The sequence below is a fragment of the Panthera onca genome, chromosome B2, assembly GCF_046562875.1.
Source record: "Panthera onca isolate mPanOnc1 chromosome B2, mPanOnc1 haplotype 2, whole genome shotgun sequence".
NCBI lineage: Eukaryota > Metazoa > Chordata > Mammalia > Carnivora > Felidae > Panthera > Panthera onca.
Window position 1 is genome coordinate 3,047,721 of NC_138343.1, and position 25,442 is coordinate 3,073,162.

A 25,442-nucleotide genomic window follows, 5' to 3' on the forward strand; every position below is an offset into this window, starting at 1 on the left:
TATATAAGATACACATACGCATTTTAAAAAACAAGTGATTGGACATATATGTCTCTTCAGTTCCTTGAATCTATAGTTTCTCTCTCTCTCCCCCCTTTTATTTGTAGAAGAAACTTGAGGTTTCCCGGTCTGGGTTTTGTTTCCCAAGGACTTTTAAGAATGCACACATCAGAAAACCAGTCTCTCACTTCAGTGAAGAGAAGGAAAATAATCTTTCCTTCTGCCCTTCTGAGTTCTCGATGTGGGCCCCTATAATGTAAAGACAATTAACAACGCACTTTATTTAACATGATTTATGTGACACGGGAGGCCTCACAGGGAATGTCCCAAAGTTAGAGTTGCACACGCTTACACGGAATTGGACAAAGAGCAGTAAAATTAAGAAAATGTGATGAGGCAAGGTGGCAGGGGCTAGGGAGGTAATTGGGTGAAGTGACCAGAAGATAAGGGTGAATTTAACAAGGTTTGTTTGTACGGATTTCCCTCAGCCTCAACTTTCTATCCTTGAGAATCAAAATGTTACTCTTCTCCTGGTAAAAGGAATCAAGATAATTACCAATCGAGATAATACTTTAAAACAATATTTAAAGACATCTTTCACAGGAGAATTTTATCTCCCACTTTTAAGAATAAGAAGAAAGGCTGGAGTGTTTTTCTTGCATCTGCTGCTTTTCAAAAGCGTTTCGCTCAAAATGACCATTGCGCCCCAGGGGCATGTTTCGAGCTGGCATTGTCTGCCACCCTTCACCAGCTTCTTCCTTATTTCCTAATGCCAAAGCCCATAGATCGGCCAACCTACCTCACAAAAGGAGAATCTTCAGCTGGACCACCTGAAGCTAGAGATCGAGCAGAGACTGGAATGGGCAGGGCAGGCCAGAGACCCAGACCCTTTCCCTCACCAGCCACACTGGTCATCTGGCTCTACAGTACGGCCTATTCACTTGGTTTCGTGGCCTTTGAGTTGCTGTGCTGATGGAGGGGAAGAATTTCCTCTGCCCTTCAAGTTTCTTCCAGCTGGTCTGAGAATTAAGTCATGTGAGACAGATCAACAGGAGGAGAAACCCCAAAGTTTAATTACGTACATACGGGGGCCCAATAATGAGCAAAATTAAAAGCTTCCTTCCACAAGGAAATAATGCAAATCAAATGTCAATGATAAACGAGACACATGACTACGATAATGCACCTGAGCTAGAAAAAAAGTTAACGTGAAAAGTTTTTTAAAGGAACCCAGGAAACAGTAATGGACAGAACTTTGTGTGAGCAAACGGGGAAGTCAGATCTGAGATGAAACAACCAGTGATTCTTAGGACAGGTAGAGAAGAACATAAATTGAATTTGGAAGTGAATGCGGTTGAAGGTGAGCAGAATATCACACCCCAAAATATGCCATTTTAACATACTGGTTATTTGTAACTAAAGGTGTTTGAGAAACAATTCATGCATGAACAACACTCTGACCCTCCTTTGTCCTGCCAAAAGCAGGAGCGAAGTCTCCCATGTGAAGGGTCCCCTCCCTGTACCAGAAAGGTAGAGGACATCCTTAGCACTAGAGATAAGGATTCGGGGTCTACAAGATTCTGTTTGAGAAGCCTGTACAAATAAACCTTGTCACTTCTCCACCGTGAATTATCCCAAGTCCAAACCCCTTTGTGCTGTCAGTTCTTCACAAACTGATTGTTTATTTGCCTACACGGTAGGAAAGCTTCCTGCTTTGGTCACATTTTTGAGTTTCCTTTCTTTATGGGGTTCTCACATGTATAAAATTAAATTTATCTTCCTCCTGTGGATCAGTCTTATCTCAATTTAATTACTAGACCAGCCAAAGAACCTAGATGGGAAGAAGGCAAAAATTTTTCTGATCCTACACGGTGTTATAGGAATAAAATGGACCAGCAGTTTTGGGTTGATCCCAGAGTTGCTACAGTATACTTCAGCTCCAGTCTTTCAGTATCTTACAGTTTAAAATAACAGTTGTAACTAAAAGCTTATATAACAGTTATTATGTATCAAGCACTATCTGTGTGTTTTAAATGAGTTAACATATCGAAACATAACAACAAACCTATGAGGTAGATATTATAATCATGCTCATTTTACAGATAAAAAACTGAGTCAGCATTCTAATCAGATAGCTCTACAAAACTTCTTTTAACGAAGTCACTATGCTGTTTCTCAAAGGCACGTTTGTCATTTTGTCAGTGGATGATCATATTCCAAGGAATCGTCCTATTCAAATAACCAAGTTCACAGCATCTTGAATTGTACCTTAGAATATTAATTGCTCCAATTTTAAATTAATATTAATCTCATCATTAATACCGAATATGAACCGTGGACTTGAAAACTCCTGTCTAGATAAGAAACTCTGAGCATATGTGAGCCATGTACCCTGCACGATTGTCATGAGGAATTCTTTCTGGGAATTTCACTTTAATTACTTAGTAGGTTACTTCCTTTTATTTAGTTTCCCAATAAGGAAAAGAAGTATAATGAGTGTAAACATCCTACAGATTGATGATTCTTTTTTTTTCTCTTTCTTTGTTTTTTTCTAAATTTTTTTGTTATTGTTTGTTTTACATTATATAAGTATATATAGGGGCTCATTGCAGAAAATGTGGCTAAGCAAAAAGAAAAAACTAAACATGGTTCATAACTCCACCATCTAAAGGGAATGACTATTTAGCACATTTAATAATGTCCTGAGACATGTGTGAAACCTTCTTATTGATTCTTTAGTTTTAAAGTTTTAAAAAACATATATGTCACACTTACAGAAAAAAAAAAAAAAAAAGCAAAAGTAATACAAAGAACTCCTATATACTCTTCATCCAATTTCAACAATTGGGAACACATTTTCCACGTTTGCCCCTTGTCTTACGTTACCCATTTCCCCCAAAACCACATGAGAGTTAGTCGCAGGATAGTTTTAAAGAGATCATAGTCATGCACACACAGTCTTTCGGACTCCAGTCTGTCACTTCATATTTCCTTCACATCTTTTCATGAAGGACAACACAGTGCCATACTGGAGTGAAAGATCGATACACATTTGTCAAAATTGTAATTTTGTTCGATAATTGAGCAGCTTAGGAGTGCCTATTCAAGTCTCTAAATGTGATATGGCTTGAGAAAGAAAACGCTTTGTTCACATTAGAGAAAATTAAGGATATCATTTCCACTACCTCCTTCCCTGTGTTGGAAAACCCGACACTTTGTATGATGTTGAGAAATTTCTAGATTCAACTCCTGGCTGGCAGGACCAACTCATTTGAAAATAAGCTTTAATTTTTGACTGTGTACAAAGTGGAAAGTGCAATTCGAAATACTCAAGATATACTAAGAGAAAAGTGCAAGGGCAAACAATGGGTAAATGATTATGAATCTTTTGCGGGGAAAAGAAGAAAAAATAATAATAAATACAAATATTTATATCTATGAAAACCAGTAAGGATAAATGAGAAGTTAAGAACAGAGTTGACCTACAGAAGGTGATGGTGAGAAGTGGGCTAAGGAAGAATACCGCTGAAAGGGAAACGTTTGCATTTATCTTTTTAAAGTTTCTTTCTTCAAAACCATCAATGTATGTATCATTAACGCAAAAACAGAAACCTCAAATAACGTTTCAAGTTATGTAACCCTTTCATGTCAGAATAAGTGTGAGAGTGTAGGAAACAGAGATCTTTGTCAATCCTTACTATTAAAGTTTTGGAAAATTTTTCTCATCTTGTAGTCCTTTCTGTCTTTTAGACGAACCGGGGAATGCAGAATGACCCACGGTGAGTGGTAGGAAGGGCGATTCCACAACTGGTTTTCAGAGGAAACAAATAATTCAGGTTTTTCTCCTTCCAGAAGAGTTTCGTCACAGGAAAACAAAGCCCTCTGCTCTGGCGCCCCCGCTAGTGTGCGAGAGCGCGGGGGGCCGAGACAGGTGCAGGGCACCGGCAAGCTGGGGGCGGGGACTGTGCCCACCTTGGGGGCCAGCACCGCAGCAAAGAAGTTCGGAGACTCGCTCACCCGGCAAAGCCCGCACCCAGAAGGTGTGCAGGCCCGCGGGTACCCTCCACGTGTAGCGCAAAAGCTGGCCCGTACGGGGATCGAACCCGCGACCTTGGCGTTATTAGCACCACGCTCTAACCAACTGAGCTAACCGGCCAGGACACGTGCGGGCTTTTTCCCACGGTAAACGGCACTCGAACAGCATTGCTTCCTCGAGGCTAATCTCGGGAAGAAGAGAGGATCGCTCCTATTCCTCGCGTCCTTCCCGTCTGGAGGGGCCGAGGGGGGAGAAGGGAGGGGGAAAGCTCCATATTCGGCCTCAAGGGATCGGGCTTCTTCCGGGAAAACCCGAGAAGATTCAGGCCAACGTCAGGGAGCGGGATCCGGGCGCCTCGGCGCTCCCGGGGACCGTCGAGACAGGCCGGCTCCGCCCGGACACTGGGGACGCCGCACCTCGGACCCTGCGCAGCGCCGCGCCGCGCCGAGTCCGCCCCTCAGTGTCGCCGAGCTGGAGCTGCGGTGTGGCTCCCGGACGCGTGGTGGCGCCCGAGAGCAGGGCTGGGGTCGGCGGGGCTGCTGACCCACCGGGACCCGGAGCGCGACCTGAGCTCCCGAACCCAGCCGGAGGGAAGGGCGAGGCGGGGCGCGTCCTGGGCCCGGGAGCAGCGCCGGGACTGAAACCGGAGGAGGAGCCGAAGCCCCGGTCGGGCGACTCCGGAGGAAGGAGGGAAACCTCGGAGCAGGTACGCCCTTCCCAGCACGGCCTGATGCCCCTGCCGGGACGCGCCCACGCGGGAGGGGCCGGCAGGGGGCGCGGGGCGCGGAGTCCTGCCATCCTCCGCTCTCTGCTAGGTCCCGCTTCCCCCTGGCTTCCCACCACGGCGCTTTCTAAGCCAGGGGTACTAATATTTTCAGAAGTTCATCGGTCTGTGCACATTCTCAAAGCCTTCTTTCCCCTCCATTTATAAGTACCTGTGAGCACGTGTATGTATTATATGGGCTTCTCTCGGATATGCACTATAGTATGTAAGGTGTTTAGGACTTGATATGCGCTGTTTCTCCCTAGAAATGAGAACCATATTCTTTGACCAGCTCACTTTGCCTTTTATTTCCTAACTTTCCATTTCAAGTATTTGCGTTTAATATCATACATATAAATCATTCTTCTGGCCATTTAGCACTCTTTTGGCAACTTTGTATACCGTTTGAAGCAACTAGCAGGTATCTTCATGTTTTTTGTTGTTATTCTGCGGTGAGAATTCTGAAAGTTTGCAGAGTAGAAGATTAATATTATTATCATTCTTGTTTTCCCGGGGCACTTGCTATGGTAAATGATTTCTGAAAGTCCGGACCCCATTCAGACTTCACTTTGACCTCTAGAGACCAAAGTATGCATCAGTCATTACTTGCCTTTTGTCAAGGGTCGGTTCCCTGGGAAACGCTCTGAGTTCATGGGGAACGCTCTCAGAATCAGTAAATACGAGAGGGTGAGGGAAGTGGGATTGGGGAGAGGCAGAAGCTGAGCTGCGTGTAGTTTAACAGAGGCCTCAAGCTGATGTCTCAGGGGGATTTGAGCTTGGAATGGCGCTTCAGGAATGTCCTGCGTCGAGGCAGAGGGGAGTGGGGGAAAGATTTGTACTCTAACATCACCCAGCCTTGGATGGGAGCGCCCCTCGAAGGTGGGTGTAACTTTGCGCAAGGTGCCTCTTCTGTGGAGGAAGTTCCCAGAGGCCAACCCAGCCGTGAGTGAACCATGGGCAGTCAACGTCTGTGAGTGGAGAAAGGAGTGCCGGCATTTTGGAGGGCCCTCTGACAGGCGCAAACAAATCCTCAGAGCTCTTTCAGAGCCACGTGTCAGACACGTGCTAATCTTTGACCAGTGACCTCTCCTTTTGCACACTAATAGAGGAGAGAGCAGGTGTGGTTAAGAGAAGAGGATGATTAGCAGAAAGTCAACTCATTGTTCCTTTAGGGTTCAACAGAGGTCTGTGTCCCCAGCAGACCTCAGTGGGTCTAGTGGTGTCCACCTTGAAACAATGATCCAAAAAGAGACAATCATTTCAATCCAGGCCCTCTGTTCATCCTTCCAAGAGAACGTTCTTCTTTGGTTTTGACCGAGACATGTCTGTTCTTTCATTTCTGAAACATCTGGTGAACTAGTTACTAAGTTCATTACAGTTGAGGTGTGTGAAGTCATACTGAAATAATATGTAACTTATGGGCCTACCGTACCTGGCTCCGTGGCTTAGCTGGTTAAAGCGCCTGTCTAGTAAACAGGAGATCCTGGGTTCGAATCCCAGCGGGGCCTGTGCCTCAGCTCTCTTTCTGGCTTTTGTGATTTAACCTCCCATGTTTTCTCCAGGTGGGTAGGTACCAACTTGAATTTACCTGGGAATACTCACGCCTTTGAGACACATATCCTATACATCGTAAGTAATTTAAAGACCCAGAATATTTGTTCTAGGGGTGACGTATCAGGAAAAGGCAAGGAGCCTCACCTAGCCTAGCTGAGGTTTGCCCCTCTGCCCTGCCATTTGAGATCAAGTGACAGAGATTCAACCGCTGTGAAAACACCCTTTCAGATATTCTTTGTATTACTAAGAAATTACTGATGACTAAGAAAGGATTAATTACTTTCCTGTTGATTTTTGACCATCAGGAAAGGCAAAGGTGTTAGAAGACTAATATTTTATTAAAACTCCTTAAAGTGGATTTGAATCTAATGGACTCCATGAGAGTTGAGTGGTTAACAGTACTAGAAAATAAAAGGTAGTTCCTCTATAAGATAATTTTAATCAAGTCCTGAACATTCAAAATTGTGTCTTTGCTGAAGAGAGTTCTAACTAAATACCATTTATTTCCTGACATAAGTTATTCTTTATTCAAACCTCCTCCCCTATTAAATGTTCCCTGGCTTGGGATCCTCAAACAGACAGCTCTCTTCTGTGCTCTTACAGGAGACATGGTGTTGTTTTAGGTCAGCTGTGCGCTTCTTTCTTCTTCGTGTTCAGGTATTCGTTGCTAAAATTGGGCACTGGAGAGGTTGGTGAATTCATCTGAATGAAATGTCCATTAAAAGGTGAAAGGTAAAGTATGGTGATGATGAAAAGTGTTGGAGAAAGGGAAATGATTGGGAAGTACATCCAGCTTTCACCAGGAAAGCTTAGGTGTGAAATGAATGTGATAATGACCACCCTGTAGATAATTACTTGCACAAATCATTACTCAGCAGACTCAGCTGAGATCTTCTGGATTCATCTGTCCCTGTTCCCTGTTGTCACACTTTCTTCTCTGTGTTGGTATTGTTTAATGCTGAGTCTGTGTCTACAATTCCACATAAACAGCACATCAAACTTAGGAGTGTCGAACACTCTCAGATGGTTAAGTTTTAAGTTCTTGAGCCTTGTACCTACACCATGATTACACCTGGAAAAAATCTCAAGCACCTTGGCGCTTTCCAGGGCTGATGTCCCCAGCGCTGACCCATTGCAGAATCTCTGGAGTTGATCCTTCATCCTTTAGAATTTCTTCGTCAACTCTAAGCATCTTGGCGGCCTGCCTGGAGCTGATCTCCCCAAATAGGCACATCCAAAACAGATCTCGCCCAAGCTTGAAACTCATTATTTCCATCTGCACTTAGATTTCACATAGGCGCTATTAGCACAATGCGCCCTAAACTCAAGTGACATCAATCCCATTGGAAACCTGTGGTTAAAATTAACCTCAATTCCTCCCACTGCCTTTCCCACCATGAAGTCACCACAAAGTCTTGTTGATTGTGCCTTCAACGTGCGTAAGATGTCCTTGCCATCTGTCCTTCTAGTGGTCCCTCTCTGGGTCTTCAACATCTCTTAGCTGTCCCTGTCTTCCAGATTGGCCATCGAAAGCCATTCTCGACACACCAAAGTCTCTGTCTTAAAATACAAGACATCACTTCCTTCTTAAAATTTCCCAATTTTAACCCTCTCTTCTTTTTCTAATAGATGCATGTAAACCTGTATATTTTCCACTAAGTATTGTTCTAGTAGCTTTTAGTTAGAATTACCTTCTGGTTTCCATTTGACTTTGACCTGTGGCTTATATAGAAGTGTCATGCTGAAGTTTCCCTATATCTGGGCATTTTCTACTTTTTTGTTACTGACTTCCTGTTTAATTCTGTTGTCAGAAAATATCTGAAGGTTTATTTTAGTCCTTTAAAAATTTGGGGGACTTGTTCGATGGCCCTGTTTTGGTGAATTTTTCAGGTGCACCTGAAAATAATGTGTATTCTGCAAGAGTTAGGCATAGTATCTTAGAAGTGCTAATTAGGTTAAATTGCTAAGTTACTAGCCATGGCCTAAATCTTCTATATCCTACTTATTCCCCCTTTTCTTTCAGCTTCTCACCAGCTACTCCAAGGGGTCTTTTAAATCACCAACCATAGTCGTGGTTGTTCTATTTCTTATTTTAATTTTCTCAGTTTCGCTTCATCCAAGAATTAATAAGTGTCCTTGGTGAATTGATCATTTAATTGTTGTTGAACGTTTCTCTTTAACCTTGGTCTTGCTTTTTACCTTCAGGTCTACTCTGGCTGATATTGATATGGCCACACCAGCTTTCTAATGCCTAGTGATTTCAAGGGAAGCTTTCCTCGTCACTCTACCTTCAACCTGTCATCATTAGTCATCTTGCGCGTCTCTTGTAAGCAGGGAACAGTTGGCTCCGGTTTTTCTTATTTTGCTATTCTGCCAGCCGATCTCTGCCACTTAATTACGTGTTTATCCCACTCACACGATATGAAGTTATTTATATTTGGATTTAAGTCCATCGTCAAGTTATTTTTTTGTCCATTTGTCCCCCCTTTTTATGTTCCTCTTTTTCTGCGTTTCTTTGAATGAATAGTTATTATTCCATTTAACCTTTGTTTAACCTAAAATGTATTATCTTTTCTCTCCACCTCCTTTTTAAGATTTTTTAAATCTTTGGTTTCCAAGCATTTCAATATAATTTAGGTGGTTATGATTTCCCTTATGATTATCCTGGCTGTCATTTGCTGGGCTTCTTGAATCAATGAGGTGATGTGACTTTTATTTTTTCATTGAGCTGTATCCTTAAGATTCGTGCATTTTAATAGTGTAAAGTACACCTTGATTTTTTTTTTTTTTTTTTTTTAAGGAAATCTTCACTGATGACGTCTACACTCCAAGAATTAAAGCTTAGGCTCCAACCTGTCTCATCACATTCAGATTAAATTATACCTTCCCCTCTGTGGAAGGCACACACCTCATCGTCTCTGGTCTGGCCCACATATTCCCATGTAATCTCATTTCTTTCCATGCCCTCCTTCAAATCCTTGGATATCCACCCACCTGCCTCCTGACCACCCCCCCCGCCACGCCTCCATCCCCGCCCACCCACCATTCCCCGCCTCCCAAGATCACGCCCACTCCACTCAGTTCCCAATGACAAGACCCCCCTTTCTGACGTCTCTGCATCATGCTTCATAGTCTTTTCATCTATGAAGTCTCAGATCAAGGGTCATTTTCTGTAGAAAGCCTTCATGGGCACTGGGGTAGTTTCCAATTTTTTTGGCTAAACAGGCTTCTCTGAACATTATGGTAGATACCTTTGGTGAACGCATTTCTCCTGGGAATCTTTAATCCTTTAATCTTTTCCCTTTAATCTTGTAAAGGGAAAATTCCCCTACGAAAAAGACCTGGGGGCATCAAGAAATATTTACTTTTACCAGGTTCTCCCATCACGGGGTTTCCGTAGTGTAGTGGTCATCACGTTCGCCTAACACGCGAAAGGTCCCCGGTTCGAAACCGGGCGGAAACAGCCGCTGGCCTTCGTTTTGCTCCTGAGCCTACATCCTTTTAGACGTGAACCTGCACTCCCTTTCTGGGGTCTCAGACTTAAAAACACACGCGAACATTTGCTACACCCAAATACGTCAGTTTAGTATAAAGATGATCTTGAACTGAGAGCAACTGAGAAAAAGCAAACAGGAAGAGCCCTCTGTCCTCCTGTGTGCCTGAAACAGGACGTAAGTGTCCCTTGGTGAAGGTTCCCCCCCACCCCCCATGTTCTGCCAGAGAGAGAACCACCCCGATGACTGGAGGTAGGAAGTCAGCGCCAAGAGGAGCCTGAGGAGATAAACTGCGAACCAACCCGGTCTTCCATTCTTTCCCCGCTGTTTTCCTTCCCACAACTGTTGCCCCTTGGAGCCCACGCTCCCCTTTTCTTGGTCTACCCGCTTCCCTACAATGTATCACCCTTTGCTAAAATGGCATAAAAGCTTTCCAGTCTAACTGCTTCTTTGGGTTCTCACTTCTTTTACGTGAAGCCTTCACGCCTGTAAAATTAAAATAAAAAAATAAAAAAACAACAACATCAACGAACTTTGTAAACCTTTTCTCCGGTTCATCTGTCTTTTGTCAGTTGGATTCGCAGGCCCCAGCCCCCAGCCTAAGAGAAGAGAGGGAACGTTCTTCTTCCCTACATATGGAAATTGTGAACATCGGGGCCTTGGGAATTTGAAGAAAATACACGCATATCCAAAAGGATGTGAAGGAATAAGCATGTAATGGGGAGCCAGGAGTACTCACATTTCAACACACGGTCCCATGGTCCCATGAACTAACTCACATGGTCCCACACAAAATAAATAAGTTACACAGTGTGTTACAGTGGTTATGAGTGACATGGGGGAAAATAAAGCAGAGAATGAGGAGAAGCACTGGAAAGAGGGGAGGTGAAAGTTTCAGGTGTGAGTTTCAGGTGTTATTTGAGGAAACACCTGCAGTAGTTAAGGGGCTGGGACTGGGCAGGGCAAAGCACGGGACAGCGAGGAGCCTGATGCTTACAGCGAAGAACAAGGCTGAGAGCGACTGCAGCCAGGTGAGCAGGGGTGCAGGGTGACACCCGAGGTCTTCAGGGGCCCGGAAACCCAGGTGGGGACTTGGGCGCTTACTCTGATGAAAGGAGGAGACGCCACTGAGTTGTGAGCACAGCTGGGCCACCAAGAGGAGTAGGTTCAGAAAGATCCGGTGGCTGCTCATGGTGGAGTGTTCGGTGAGGGCTGGAAAGGCCGGATGCGGGACCCGTTAGGAGATGCTTGCAGCATATTCCGCGTTAGACGTGCAGGTGCTGTGCACCAGGCTGCTAGCAGCTGGGTGGTGAGAGCGTTTTCGGATCTAGATGCTTCTGAGGGCAGAGGGAAAGAGAATTCCCGCACCTGTGTGGAATGAAAGAGTAATTGAAGTCAAGCGTGTTGCCAAGATTTTTGCCTAAATATCTGAAAAGTTGAAAGAGCCATGAAGTTGAACAAGGTTTTGAGGGGACCCTCTGGCATCAGCCACCCCTATCTCTTCTGCCACGCCACCGGGTCAATGACAGACCCTTGTCTTCAGTCCAGCGAGTGGGGCCTTCTCCACGGGGGCTGTGATGGCCGAGTGGTTAAGGCGTTGGACTCGAAATCCAATGGGGTCTCCCCGCGCAGGTTCAAGTCCTGCTCACAGCGTTGTAGCTTTTTGGTGAGGGTCCCAACCGGCCCCCTCCCTTCAGCCACGGTCCCAATTTATAACCCTGAATGTTTGAGGCGCCTGGGCCACCAGCCCGGTGTGTGACTTCCACCCTCCCCTTCCCTGGTCTGGGCGCCTGAGAACCTCCAGATTTCCACGTCTCCACCGTCCATGCCGAGATCCGGCCTTGGAGAGCTCAAAAACACCGGCTGCCTGATCGTGAGGCTGTGAAATGTGACGAACGCCTGCTCACGCTGGCGACTATTCTGCCTCCCTCGAAGAGCCAAGTACAATTTAAGCCAATTTTGTGTTTGTTAGTAAATGAGTTCCTGGTTTCCAAGTTTCTCCGTCAAGTGCGAATCTTAAAATGTATACTTCCACTGAATTCTCGCCTCCTTATTGCATCTGGTGTTTCTTGCAGTCTGTGGGCGACGTCTGCGGGTGGGGCGGTGAGGAGGAGCCCCAAAGCCAGGCACCAGTATAAGCTGGAGTGATGACAGAGTCCAGAGGGAACGTGAACCCTGCGTCCGTGGAGATTTGTTCAAGCAAAAGCCAAACCAAAACGAAGCAAAGCAAACAGCCCCGAAGCGCCAAACAAGTGTCCCATGGGGACAGTCAGAGAAGCGCAGGTCGCCCTCTGTCTTCAATGAAAACATTTTATGTAAATGTGTTCTGCAAGCAAGTCATAAAATCAATTATGCTTTCCCAGAATTGGTACAGATTTTGTTCCTAGTCAACCACTTCCTCGTCTGGTGTGAATTGTGTAAAGTAACGAAAATACTGACACTGAGGCCACCTGAGCAAGCGTGGGCCAGTGGCGCAATGGATAACGCGTCTGACTACGGATCAGAAGATTCTAGGTTCGACTCCTGGCTGGCTCGTCGGGCTCACTTTTTTCTCTTCATGCTTTCTAGGTACCTATAAAAAAAAGAAAAAGAAAAAAGAAAGATTGAAACAATCCTCAAAGTCCTCCGAACACATTTTCCTGGAACATGATCCTTCGCCCTCGCGATGCTGTGCCACATCGGCTGTGGGTTGAGTCTGAAAGAGACGCGTCAGAAGCATCGAAGGAACGATCCTCTAAGCTTTTTCTTCCTTCATCTCTTGAACTTGAGACAGGAGATTGGCCCAAAAAGACCGTTAGAAGGAAGGTTTTAAAATCAAAGAAGCTCTAAAAAATAAAAGCTGTTCTTCCAGTATCTTTTCCACCCACATTTTTCCCCGTGGGAAAGGTCCTCACCCCAGAGGTCTCTCCTGCGAGCTGCTTCCTCCCACGGCTACCAGCCAAGAAAGGGAACCCCTCCTGGGGAACCCCTCAAGGAAGGTTGGGCTGTGGGGACACGGTGCGAGCGGCTCTTTGCCTCAGTGGGGCCCCTTAGAGCTTGGCCCTGACGGCCGGCCGCAGTCGCCACTCCTCCCCGACATGTCCCCACGTGCCCGGCCAGGCCATCGTGGGGACAGACGCCCCCGCCCCCGAGGGACGAAGAGCCGACAGGAATCCCTTCTTTTACAAAAGTAAACTGCGGGAGAAGATGAGGAAGACCTGGGAGGTGGCAGCTCCCGGGGGTGGGGGTGTGGTGGGGAGGAGGCTCTCAACAGACCTGCCTCCTCCCTGTGCGTCGGGGCCCAGCATAGAGGCTGGGGGGGAATCACTGCCAAGTGGGGGAAATTCTTCAAACCAGCCCAGAAGATCATCCTCATACGTGAACCGATTTCCCAATGTGTAGCCTGTCTCCTCGCTCGGCGTGGCAGGTGAATTGCGGTCAGCGCGTGCGCCTTGGCGGGCGGGGACGGAACCGAAGAAAGCGGGTGCAGCCTCGCCGGGGGCCCGCAGGTGCAGGGGCGGAGACCCGACCGGAACGAAGCCCGTGTGTCGCTGCCCCAGCCAACCGAGTCACCGCCAACCTCCGCCTGCCTCCTTTTCTCTCTAGCAGCTTCTCTCACGCGCCCGGATAATACCGTCTCCCGGAGTTTCACCGAAAACCGAGCAGGCACATTGCTACAACTGTCCTTGACGCCCCCCTTTCCTAAAACACAGCCGCCTCGTTCCCACACCACTCCCTCGGGTTGCTTCAGGAAACTCTTCGCAGCGGGTGTAGTTACTTTTAATTAAGAACAAGCGAAGCGAAGCGAAGATACATAGCCTTACTTTTGGGAAGAGGAAGGTCTGAACTTCTGATTCTGATTCGCGGCGATTTGGGGTCCGACGAGTGAGTTGGCCAAGCCCACGCGCCAGGAAGGCCAAAAAGGTCACCCTGCGTGGCCCGTACGGGGATCGAACCCGCGACCTTGGCGTTATTAGCACCACGCTCTAACCAACTGAGCTAACCGGCCACCCGACGGGGGACGCTTTCTAAAAGAATAAGTTCATCTACAGTTTTGTTTGCCTAAAACTAAGGGGAATGTCTTCTTTTTCTTCTCCCGCTTCTAAGGACCATTTTGAACTGTATCCATAGCCTGTAATGAGAAGTCTACACTCCCAGTTCTTCGGATTTGGACTAGGAAATCCACGGAGAGACTTGTGCAGACGCTGGGGCCAGCCTATGTGTGGAGAGAGCACCGGGACGGGATTTTCGGTTGTGGTGAAGGGAGTGTCCCCTTTTTAGAGGGAGTCGGTAGCTCCGGATCACACGTCGCAAACTTCTCTCCCAGGACTTGTACCTTAGTGACGCGTCCAGTTCAGGTCGGTTCCAGGCAAGGAAACGCAGACGAGCGCGAGGCAGGAAAGGCCCTGTGCCCCGGGGTCTCTGAAGCCCCGCAGACACCTGCCCCGACGTCATGAGCCGGGACGGCGGCCCCCAGCAGCACGGGTCACCACCGTGAGTTGTCCTGTTTGGGGGCGGGAGAGCAGGGCCGCGGAGGTTTGCAGAGGGCGAGGGGCAGGCGGCGCCCGGCTGTTAATTCTCCGCCGACGGCACCTGCTGGGTGTCCCTCGGATCGCGGGGTGCGAGCGGGGGGACCCCCGGAGTCAGCCAGCTGCGCGCTGGGCGTCCCACGAGCCTCCTGGCCGGTCCCCCGAAGACAGGTTGAAGGTGTTCCCGGCGTGAGTTACTCCCCACGTATTTGTCGAACTTTCGTGCTGAGAATACTTTTCCGAGAATACTTTTATTTAAAGCTAAGAGAATCAACAGGTGATGACGACTGTTGGGTTCAAAGCCGACGCTGGCGCAGGACAGAAGCACGCGCCTCCAGGGTCCGCTCTGGAAGTGTCCAGGGTCGACGGGTAGAGACTGGGGGCCCAGGGCTTCCGAGTCCCCGAGGTGGCCTCCGCGGTCTGCGTCCTCCTCGTCGTCGCGGGGAGCCGCGCGCCCCACCGCGACCTGACCCCGGGGTCCGCACGGCAGCCGCGCCCCCCAACCGCGTCCCGGGCTCCGGGCTCGGCAGGCAAAGCCGCCGCGACGCACGTCGCTGGTTTCCGGGCCTTGAAACGCCGAAGGGATTACCCTGGACTCCTTCCTCCGGGAAGAACGGAGTTTCCAGGGCGGCCCGGCCCCCCGACTTTTCCGACCCCGCCCCTGGGTCTCCGGGACCACCGCGGGCCCCGCACTCGCTCCCCTGCAGACCCAGCCCCTCCCAGCTGGGGAAACCTAGGGTGCGGGTCAGCTGTCCTCACCCCACCTCGGTCCCCTGCCCACGTGGACCGAAGGTCCCACGTCCACAACTGTATTTTTCCGTGCCTGCTTTTAAGTGAAATCTTGCGTGTGAACGTAGTGATTCCGGATCAGAAGAGGGGCTCGTGAAAAGACCCCCTTTAACATAATGGCATAGAACGAATCCATTGATCCTAGCCTCTACCCTCAGATCGTCCTCGGAGACCACCAGAGCGCTCGTCTGCTTCCTTCCCCCCCCCCCCAAAATATCCTACCCCTAGTCAAGCGTTCCTTTAACGTCCCCACCTACACCCTCGGCCATATATTGTAGCGTGTGCAGCAAATGTCTTGTAAGAGAATTTCACACGATGCGCGTTATGTTTCAGATTAGATTCCGTTAAGTATCCAGCGCTGCCTTGGGAAAAATGATAGATCAATGTTCACAATTCCCGTGCTATTTTATAGCATATATATAGTCACGTATAATCTTAGTAAATACTAGTAAAATTCAGTTCATGTCGGGGGGTGGGGGGGAAGGGGAAAGTGGGTGATGGGCATGGAGGAGGGCACTTGTTGGGATGAGCACTGGGCGTTGTACGGAAGCCAATTTGACAATAAATTATATTAAAAAAATAAACCAGAGGGTCTTTAAAAATAAATACAATTCAATTTGTGTTTAAACTATCATTCTCGCCTTTCTGCACAGTAAAATGACGCACTAGGACTGTCCCTAGAGCTGAAAACCAAAATGCTGTATAAAGTAAGCAAAACTTCTTACAAGATTCAAAGTGCTGACCATGTAAGGACCCTAAATGAAAGCAGAAACAGAGGTAATTAAGTGAAGAACTCAAAGTGCTCATGCCCTGATTCTTATGGATGCATTTAATAACACCCCAGTGCTCTGAAAAAGGCACTGAGCTCTCTTTACCTGAAGGAACTGGAGGACCTTAGTGTATAGATGTAGAATTGCGTTTTGCCAGAGTTTACAAAAGCCTTTTCCAATAAAGTAAGGGTAAATGTATGCGGCTCCTTTCCACATAAATGGTGCTGTGGACTGAACTTATTTGAGGGTGACTGACATTTGCTATGAGTTCACGGTTTCCGAGGCCCATCAGTAATAGGAAAGTCAACATTTGCAAAAGGGGTGCGGGACGCCTGCCGAGACCCGGGATCGAACCAGGGACCTTTAGATCTTCAGTCTAACGCTCTCCCAACTGAGCTATCTCGGCGAGCCCTGAGAGCATTTCTTGTCAATTACTCCTTAAATAAGCTTTTCTGAACAGCCTATTTGCTTTTTAGGATGATACGTTTCAGGAAAGTCAGTAAATTTTTTGTGTTGTTTTCTGAAAATGTAACACAAAAATAATCTTCTGAAAATGTTACATTTTGCCCATTTCAAAACTAATCCTACGGAAAAAGAAATCAGACGGGGGGGGGTGACTATACATACAGTAATACAATACTGTATGTTAACTATACGAAAAAAAGTTAAACAAATTTACACAATGTGTGACCATATTTAAGGTTTCCTGAGTATTGTAGGAAGAACAAAAAAAAAAGGTGATAAAGAAAATTTTGTACTGGGTTTCTAATGTATGAATTAGATAGCCGTGGGAGTGTAGGGATTCAAAGCTTCCTGCTGGAAGAATTCAAGAAAACACCATTTGGGGTAATTTCTAGTTTGGACCCCCCCCCCAATTTTTTTATTCTTTCAGTTGTTTTTATTCCTTTCCCCTTTCATTTTACGAAAGTATAAATTACATAGCGTAAAGTATGCAAATCTTAAGTGCACAGCTTGATGATTTTTACAAGCACACACCCTGTGTAAGCACCTGAGCACTGTCAGACTCCCTCTCATTTGCTGTCCTCCCAAAGTCAGCCACTGGTCCGGGCTCTCACTGTATGTGCTGTCCTTTACTGTGTCTTCATACACATTAAAACAAATTGAATCTGCATTCTTATGTCTGGTTTCTTTCACTCAATATTGTCTTTGAGATTCATCTGTGTTTTTATCTGTGAAGACAGTTTGTTCCTTTACATCAACTTCCATTTGGTTACACCACAATTCACCGGTTCATTCTAATGCTGATGATGGCATTTGGTTTCCAGTTCTAGGCTACAAAAGCCACTGAACCGTCTTGTGCATGGTTTCAGGTGAACATAAGCACTCATTCATCATATAAATAGATAGATACATACACAGATAGATACATAGATAGATACAAAGGTATATGGACAGATACATTGATAAATACCTAGATACATAAATACACAGATAGAGTATGAAATTGCTGGGTCACAGGATATATGTATGTTTAACTTTATTAGATGTTGCTAAACAGTTTTCCAAATGCACATATTAAGTGTATACACTCTTAACTGCGATGTGTGAGGCTTCTGGTTACTTCATAGACTAGCCAGTACCGGATATTGTCAGCCATTCTAATTTTGGCTATTCAGGCCAGGATGTTGTGCAGTTTCTTTGTGATTTTCACTTGTATTTTTTTTTGATGACTAATGACATTAATTATTAACAGAGGGGAGAATAAGATATTTTTGGTGTTTCTCTGTATTGTTTAAAATAGTTACACTATGGGGGTATCTGTTATTTGGATAACTGAAAAAAATAATAATTTAGCATACCCTGTATCAAAAATTATATGAGCAACTTGCAGTCAACAAACCCCACCTCCTATATAATGCAAAACATCATCATAGTATTTAAGCGCAGACAAGCCCAAACACAAATCTTTCCTCTTTTGCCCAAACCTGCTGGTAAGACCAAACACAGACCCTTCCCCTGTCACTCCTCGCCAAGTTCTCATGTCATGCCTTTGTGACATGAGTGATTGACTAAGATGAGAACTGTTTGTCCCTCTGTCCCCCCACCCCCACCCCCCGTTCAATGATTCGAGAAAGACTCACGGGACTCAGCATATAGGTGTCCTCATAGCTATGATTTATCACAGCAAAAGTCAGCAAAGGAAAAAGGCACCGGGCGCAAAGTCTGGGGGAAACCAGGGGCGAGTCAGAGAGGACAGGCTTAATTCCCACAGCCGAAAACTGTGACAAGACATGGAAAATGTCCACCAGGGAAGTTCGTTAGAGACCCGGTGCCCAAATACTTGGGGGTGGGGGGAGACTGCCTAGCGTATATCAAAACTGCAGACCCAGGAAGAAGGCAGGTGTTCGGCAGAACTGTATGCTTTGCATGAACAGCTCAGGCACAGTGAGGCGCTCCCGCCATTTGGGAAACGGTCGGAATCTCTTAGAATCTAAGTTCCCAGATGCCAGCCACAGGCCCATCCTGCAAGCAGGCCCTTCTAAGGACAGCAGTCCCAGGCCTGCTGCGTGAACTCTGTACCATCCCCTTGAAAGTAGCCAGACACACAACTGAACACTTCCCACTCATCTGATTGAAACTTCCCCAGTTGCTAAACGATTCCACACAACCTCATGTGGACGCTGTGTATATTCCCTATAAAAGTCTAAGGCAAACCACCCTGCAGAGAACGCCGCCATCCCGCATTCTGGGGCACTCTCCCGATCACGAGGGCCTAAAGAAAGTCGGTGTCCTCATCTATCTGGCTTTTGTCTTTGGCCGTTTGGTGTCCTGGGTCACACGGGAGTAAAAGCCCACCTGGGACACCCGTCTCATCCACCCAGACGCTGAGGGCTCCCAGCCTGCTGTCGTCCTTTCCTGACGGTGGCTCTGGGATCGATCCCAGAAAGACCACCTGCTGATACAGGTGCTCCAGACATTCGTCTGGGGCAGCTCAGTAAGGATCTAATTTTGCTTCTTTGTTTGACAGTTATTTTGCTCTGGCTTTTCACCTTGATATTATGGGTAACTCTAAATGCACCCCAAGCCCCCTTCAAAAGCTCCCGCCATTACATGCTTTGGCACAACGGTGACAATTCAGTTCATTTCCTCCCCCAAAGGGCAGAATTTAACTCCTCCAACTATCTGTTTTTAGTATGCCCTTGATTATGTAAGATAACAAAGTCTTTCCACCTTTGACACAGCTACGGTTATTTATAATGACATTACCTTCTATGTTGACTTTTTAAAATAGGCTATTCTTCAGAGCATTTCTAGGTTTACAAAAAAAAATTGTGCAGAAAGTTCAGGGAGTTCCCAGGTTCCCTATTCCCCCAAATTCAGAGTTTCTTCTCTTAGTAGCATCTTGCATTAGTATGATACATTTGTTACAATGGATAAACCAAGAGTGATACATTGTTGGCAGCCGAGGTCCACAGTTTCCTAGGATTTACTCTTTGTGTTGTACAGGCCCATAGGTTTTGAAACATGCAGTGGCTGAATGAGGCAGCCACTGCGATGTAGGCGTTAGGCTGCTCTTGACCTTCTGATGACATGTCACAAGGAGGGTCGTCTGCCTCCAGACCTCAGCTGACCGCGGGCAGCGGAAACTGTCAAAAGTGGAACCACGTGTACGGAGGGATTACCGCACAGACAGTCCCCATTTATGATGGTTCCGTTTACGTTGGTGCAAGAGCCATACACATTCAGGAGGAAGCAGACTTTGGATTTCGATCTTTTTCCAGGCTGTGACGTGGGTGGGGTCCTCTCTCGTGATGCTGGGAAGCATCACAACCATTCTGACCCCGTTCTGCTGGTCACTTTCAGCACAGCATTGAGTGAATTACATGAGACATTCAACACTTTAGTATAAAATAAGCTGGGTGTTAAGATGATTTTGCCCAACTGTAGGCTGATGGGAGCATTCTGAACACATGTGAGGCGAGCGAAACTGATGTCCTGTAGGAAGTGCGTTAAATGCATTTGTAACTTACATTTTCCATTTATGATGGGTTTAGCAGGACGTAACCCCACTGCAAGTCAAGGACATCCGTATTTGTAAACATTTTCCACTCATTTCCCTTGTTCTTTGTTTTGTTAGTTGTCTCCCGCTCTGTTTCCACCTTCTGGGGCTTACTTGAGCATTGGCTGTGATTCCACCTTCTGTGATGCTCACGGACTGTGATCAGTGACCGTGATTCCCTCTGCCGCTCTCCTTCCTCTCCAGGTTTTGGGTTACCAGGTCGCCCTGTGACCTCAATATCCTGATACATCTAGGGACAATTCTTGATTTTCAGCTTTTCTCTTGTGGTGAGGATGAGAGTGATGGCTCCCAAACTGTTTACACGTTGGAGCAGAAACTGAAAGTCCCCTGTGTTTACCTTTAAGATCTTATTGTCACTTGGTTAAATAGGTAGCCAAGTATTAACTTGCGAACCTATTTAATTAGGTGTTACTACCTGGAAACTTTTGACATTTTTTTCTCCTCGCTTCAACTCCTGACGCAGTTTGCACCTAACACTGACTGAGATTTCCCAGAGGGCTCCTAGAGAATCAGCCACGATTTGCTCCTTAATATTGTAAAAAGAGGGTGTTAGAAATAATTAAGCTTATTCCCTATGTTACTATTGATCCGTTTCATGGGAAGCACTGTCAGATCGGGGGAGATTTCTACCTGACTCCTCTACCTGGAGTTAGCCAAACAGCAAAGTGTGAGGGCACAGTCCCTAGGCTTCTCTCACTTCTGACACGTATTTGCAAGTTTTCGTTCTGCAAAACACCATTGGGCTCGATAATTTGCTAAAAGGGGTCCCGGAGCTTATCAGAGCTATTATACTCATTGGTTACAGTGTATTAAAGGGAAAGGACACAAATTAAAATCAGCCAAAAGGAGACACACATCCAGCAGACTCTGGCAGAGTTCCAAATGAAATTGCTGTCATCCTCAGGATAAGCGACCGTTCTGCATCGACATGTGACAATGCACAGAGTATTTATTGTTAGCTCAGGAAGTTCACCTGAGTTTCTGTGCCCAGAGTTTTTACCGGGCTTTATTGTACAGGCATAAGTGATCGATTACGCATGTGCTTGAACTCACTCTCCAGGCTGCCTGAGAGCATGACCTAAAGCCCCCACCCTAGATCACATGGTTGGTCTTTCTGACATAGCTGTGGTATGTGGCCAGACCCATCCTAAAATATATACACAGTAAAACCTGGGATTGCAAGTATCTTGTTCCGCAAACGTTTCACAAGACAAGCAAACGTTTCTGATAAATTTTCACTTGATACCCGAGCGATGTCTTGCAAAACGAGTCGTACGTGACGCCGAACGTCAGGTGATCACAACTGAGCCAATGGTTTTGAAGTTCGCTTGAATATACAAATACATATTGGATATATTTGCAATGAAGTGCTTTAGATCACAAGCATGTTTCTGAAACGAATTAGGCTCACAGACCAAGGTTTCACTGCTACTTTTGGGTATGACATAGATTAGCTTCCAATATCTGAAGCAAAGGACAGACCTCTCTGGCCGTTTTCACTACCTGGGAAGGGGTGGGGTCCTCTCCACATGTTCACCTCGAATGGTATCTGGCAAAGAAGAGAATGTAAGTCACTCTAGTTTTTGAAGAAACTAACAACATTGGTAAAACAAAGAAGATTGTCAACTTTTCATGTTTATGGGCCCTGCTTCTGGGCTCCCAGGGAAGCCATGCTTTAACATTTACCAAGGTCAAAATGACTCAGCAAAACCTCAAAGCAGGGGCTCTATTTCTGCCTTGAACACACACGGTACATCTGCTTTATTTAAAAAAATAATAATAACCAAAAAGGAGCATTCCTAACATAAAGATAAGAAAAGTTTCAAAACCTCCCTGGTTCCTGTAAGATTAAAGTCACGCGGCGTTGCACATACTAAAAATGTAAGATAAAGTCTAACGTTCTAGAGTGTTCTTCATCATGATGATTTGTAACATAATGTTTATTTATTTTTGAGAGAAAGAGACAGAGCATGAGTAGGAGAGGGGCAGAGAGAGAGGGAGACACAGAATCTGAAGCGGGCTCCAGGCTCTGAGCTGTCAGCACGGAACCTGACAGGGCTTGAATCCATGAACCACGAGACCCTGACCTGAGCCAAAGTCTGGCGCTTAACTGAATGAGCCACCCAGGCGCCCCCATAACTTTTTTAAATGTGAAAAACATATATAACTGCACCAAATGTTCCTTCCTAAGAGCTCTCTCTTCTTTGCAAGGTTTGTGTATCCCAGGCACCTGAACTAACTTGTGCTCAAATGAAACTCTTTTCCTTTCTCTTTAAAGATTTTTAAAAAGCTTATTCAATTTGCGTCCACAACGTAAAGCAACAGCCTGTGCTCGGGGACCTGGGGGCTGGGAGATAGAACCAGGGAGGACCTTGATACTCACAAATATTCAGAGCCAAGGAAATGTGTTATCTAGGCAAAATAAATAAATAAATAAAAATTCACAAAATTGTTGAAAGGAACAGCTTTGAATCCAAATGACAGCCCCGCCTTAGTTTAAATGAAAGGAACAGCTTTGAATTCAAACGACAGCCCTGCCTTAGTTTAAAGCTAGGTTCTCTTTTCTGCTTATTATGGATCTTTGATAAGAAATACAATTGCTGAGAAGTCTGTTTTACAAGCATTGTGAGACCTTTCCTGTAACCCGCTGTGTAGTAGAATGGGCTGTAAAACTTCCTAAATGTAGTCTGATATGTAATGAAATAAGTGATTGTATACAAACTAACCGGCATTTCTCGCTTCTGTAAACCTGCTTGCTTAGCACATTCCTCACTCACCCCCTTCCCCCTTTCTTCCTCTCGCCACAAGTAAAAACCTCCCCTGTGCTATTTGTCTCTGTCTATAAAAACGCTATACCAACCCTATTCGTGGCCTCTTGTGTCACCGGCGACGAGTGCGCAGAGGACCAGGTTCGAACCTGCAATAAACGACCCTTGCCGCTTGGCTTTGACTTACGACTCCGGTGGTCTTTTGTGGGAGGTTTTGGAACTTTGGGCATTACATTGTTACATGAACCATAACTTGGATGTGACAGAAGACGCAAGAGTGGGCCATATTTAAGTTATGGATAAAATCACTTACAGGGCTTTTTAAGGATATGGATCTTTTCAGTTTGCACCAGAAATAGAAATGGAAACTGGGGAGAAATAAGCAAATAGTAAAGACACCCACAGGTCAAAATTGTGAGAAAGTTTCTTGTTCAACTATTTAAAATTCTATCACTCCATAAATAGTCACAAAATTTTACTGGACACAATGAAGAGGGAAATTTTTGAAGTAGAATATTTGGCTGTTTCCTCTTCTTCTTCTTCTCCTCCTCCTCCTCCTCCTCCTCCTCCTCCTCCTCCTCCCCCGCCTTCTTTTTAATTTTAGAGAGAGTGCACACAGGCTGGGGAAAGGGGCAGAGGGAGAGAGAGAATCTTAAGCAGCCTCCACGCCCAGTGCCCAGTGTGGAACCCAACATGGGGCCCAACACGGACTGGATCCCACGACCCCAGGATCATGACCTGAGCCCAAATGAAGAGTCGGACCCTCAATCAACTGAGCCACCCAGGCGCCCCATGTGGCCTTTTCTGATGGCACACGAGGTCTCACGGTGGCTAAAACAAACTCATTACCAGTTCTATTTCTCAGCCAAGCGTGTAAATCAATCCTCATTTGGTGGAAGTGTGTGTCAACTCTACAAAAACCTCGAGTTATAGTGTTTAAAATATCTGATATTTTCACCTGGAACAGCCAACAGAAACCCCTTTTTTTTTTTTTCCTTCTCATCATTCCCATCCAAACCACCTTACTTTTTCCTCCTTCCTTTTTTATCTTCCTTTTCTCTTCAAAGTTCTGCATTCTTCTCCTGTACCATTTTGAGACTCTATAGATATTTTTGAGCATTTTGAGCACTTTTGAGCAAAAAGTCATGGTAATTGCCCTTAATAAGCAAACTCGTAGGAAAGACGGCTGTATATGTAAACACATCTTTTTTACCATGAGATAAATGTGAATTCAGCACTACAAATTATCTATTAGGAAGAGGGAAGAAACCATCAGGTCTGTTTCCGGGCCACGAAGAAGGAGCAGGAATCTGGCACATGAACCAGATGAAGAGAATCTCATAGGCAGGGGAATAGAGAGAGATGTTAGGAGGTAAGGTGGAATCAAGAAGACCACGTAACAGACAAATACGAGGAATCAAACATGAGTCTCGGCCACAGACATCAGCACAGCACGATGCCAAGTAGAAGAGGTCGAACCAAAACCCCACAAGTTGTATGATCTCACTTACACGAAATTCTAGAAAAGGCAGCCGGATGGCAGCGGAGAGCAGGTGAGTGGTGGCCAGGGGGGCGTGCAGGGGAAGTAGGCTACACCAGGGAAGGAGGAGATGCTGGGGGAAGGCGCTGCTCCCCGTCGACGGTGGTGGAGTTTACCCCTGAGATACGATCATCCTGCTGGGCAGACTAAAGCCTCCGTGAAGATGTCCACACCACCGCCCCCAGATCCTGGGAACATGCTGCCTCACACGGCAAACGGAATTTTGCAGATGTGCCTAAATTCAGGATCTTAAAATAGGGAGATTATCCTGGATTATCCAGGGGCTCCAATACAATCATAAGGGTCCTTAAAAGATGGAAGAGGAGAAACATTAGAGTCAGGAAAGGAGAGGTGACCACAGAAGCAGCGATCAGGGTCATTCAGTGGCTGGCTCTGGAGATGGAATGGCCCAGGGCCAAGGCGCCGGCGGGCTCTAGAAGGCTGAAAGCCGAGCAGGCAAGAAGAAGGATGCTCCCCCAGAACTTCCAGGAGGTCCCAGCCTGGCCAGCAGCCTGATCTCAGGGCAGCGAGAGCCACCGTGGACTCGCGGCCTAAGGAGCTGCAACGCAATGATCCTGCGCTCTTTTAAGCCACTAAGTTGGTGAGAATCTCACGAAAAAGGAGTTGCTAGAAAACTGCATGGCTGTCTTCTGTTTTGAACAACCCGCGGCAGTGCTCTAAAATCAAGCCTCGGAAGCCAGGGACAGCCCAGCCTCGGACAGCACGCGGGAAAGCCCTGGGGACACTGCTCTGTGCCTCTGGGATTCTGCTTCCACACCGTCTCCTCGAACATCCTTTGGCCTCGGTCCTAACCGGTACCGTATATAACATCATGTCACGTATTAGCTTTTCAAAAATTATCGAAGAGGCTCTTCTGTGGAAAAATACACCACAGTGAGCTTCTGGGGACATCCCACAGCTAGGCCGCGTGTTTGTTCTTCCCTGGGCCTGGGCAGGACTTCCGCGGTGGAGACCTGAGACTCGCTTCCTTGCTTCCTTCGGGCCTCTGCCTACAGGCCACTGGCTTAGCGAGCCTTCCGTCACAACCCTACACAATACAGCACTCCCAGCACATACTCTGGTGCCTCCTGTCCCTTGTCGCCTGTCTTTGTTTTTCTCCAGGAAGCACTCCGCCACTCTGTCTACTTGGATGTTTATTTTTAATTGGTCACTGCGGA

The 25,442-nt window shown here is 46.4% G+C and overlaps 7 non-coding genes across 7 annotated transcripts; 4 read left to right on the plus strand and 3 right to left on the minus strand.

Annotated features, from left to right (window-relative positions):
* Positions 1–4,082: 4,082 nt before the first annotated feature.
* On the minus strand, positions 4,083–4,156 carry TRNAI-AAU (transfer RNA isoleucine (anticodon AAU)). Its single transcript has one exon. It is a non-coding gene; the product is annotated as a tRNA-Ile (tRNA).
* A 2,077-nt stretch (positions 4,157–6,233) lies between these two features.
* TRNAT-AGU (transfer RNA threonine (anticodon AGU)) lies at positions 6,234–6,307 on the plus strand. Its single transcript has one exon. It is a non-coding gene; the product is annotated as a tRNA-Thr (tRNA).
* A 3,436-nt stretch (positions 6,308–9,743) lies between these two features.
* On the plus strand, positions 9,744–9,816 carry TRNAV-AAC (transfer RNA valine (anticodon AAC)). The gene has a single exon. It is a non-coding gene; the product is annotated as a tRNA-Val (tRNA).
* Positions 9,817–11,418: 1,602 nt separating this feature from the next.
* On the plus strand, positions 11,419–11,500 carry TRNAS-CGA (transfer RNA serine (anticodon CGA)). The gene has a single exon. It is a non-coding gene; the product is annotated as a tRNA-Ser (tRNA).
* Positions 11,501–12,309: 809 nt separating this feature from the next.
* Positions 12,310–12,382, plus strand: TRNAR-ACG (transfer RNA arginine (anticodon ACG)). The gene has a single exon. It is a non-coding gene; the product is annotated as a tRNA-Arg (tRNA).
* A 1,379-nt stretch (positions 12,383–13,761) lies between these two features.
* Positions 13,762–13,835, minus strand: TRNAI-AAU (transfer RNA isoleucine (anticodon AAU)). Its single transcript has one exon. It is a non-coding gene; the product is annotated as a tRNA-Ile (tRNA).
* A 2,412-nt stretch (positions 13,836–16,247) lies between these two features.
* On the minus strand, positions 16,248–16,320 carry TRNAF-GAA (transfer RNA phenylalanine (anticodon GAA)). Its single transcript has one exon. It is a non-coding gene; the product is annotated as a tRNA-Phe (tRNA).
* Between the last annotated feature and the right edge of the window lie 9,122 nt (positions 16,321–25,442).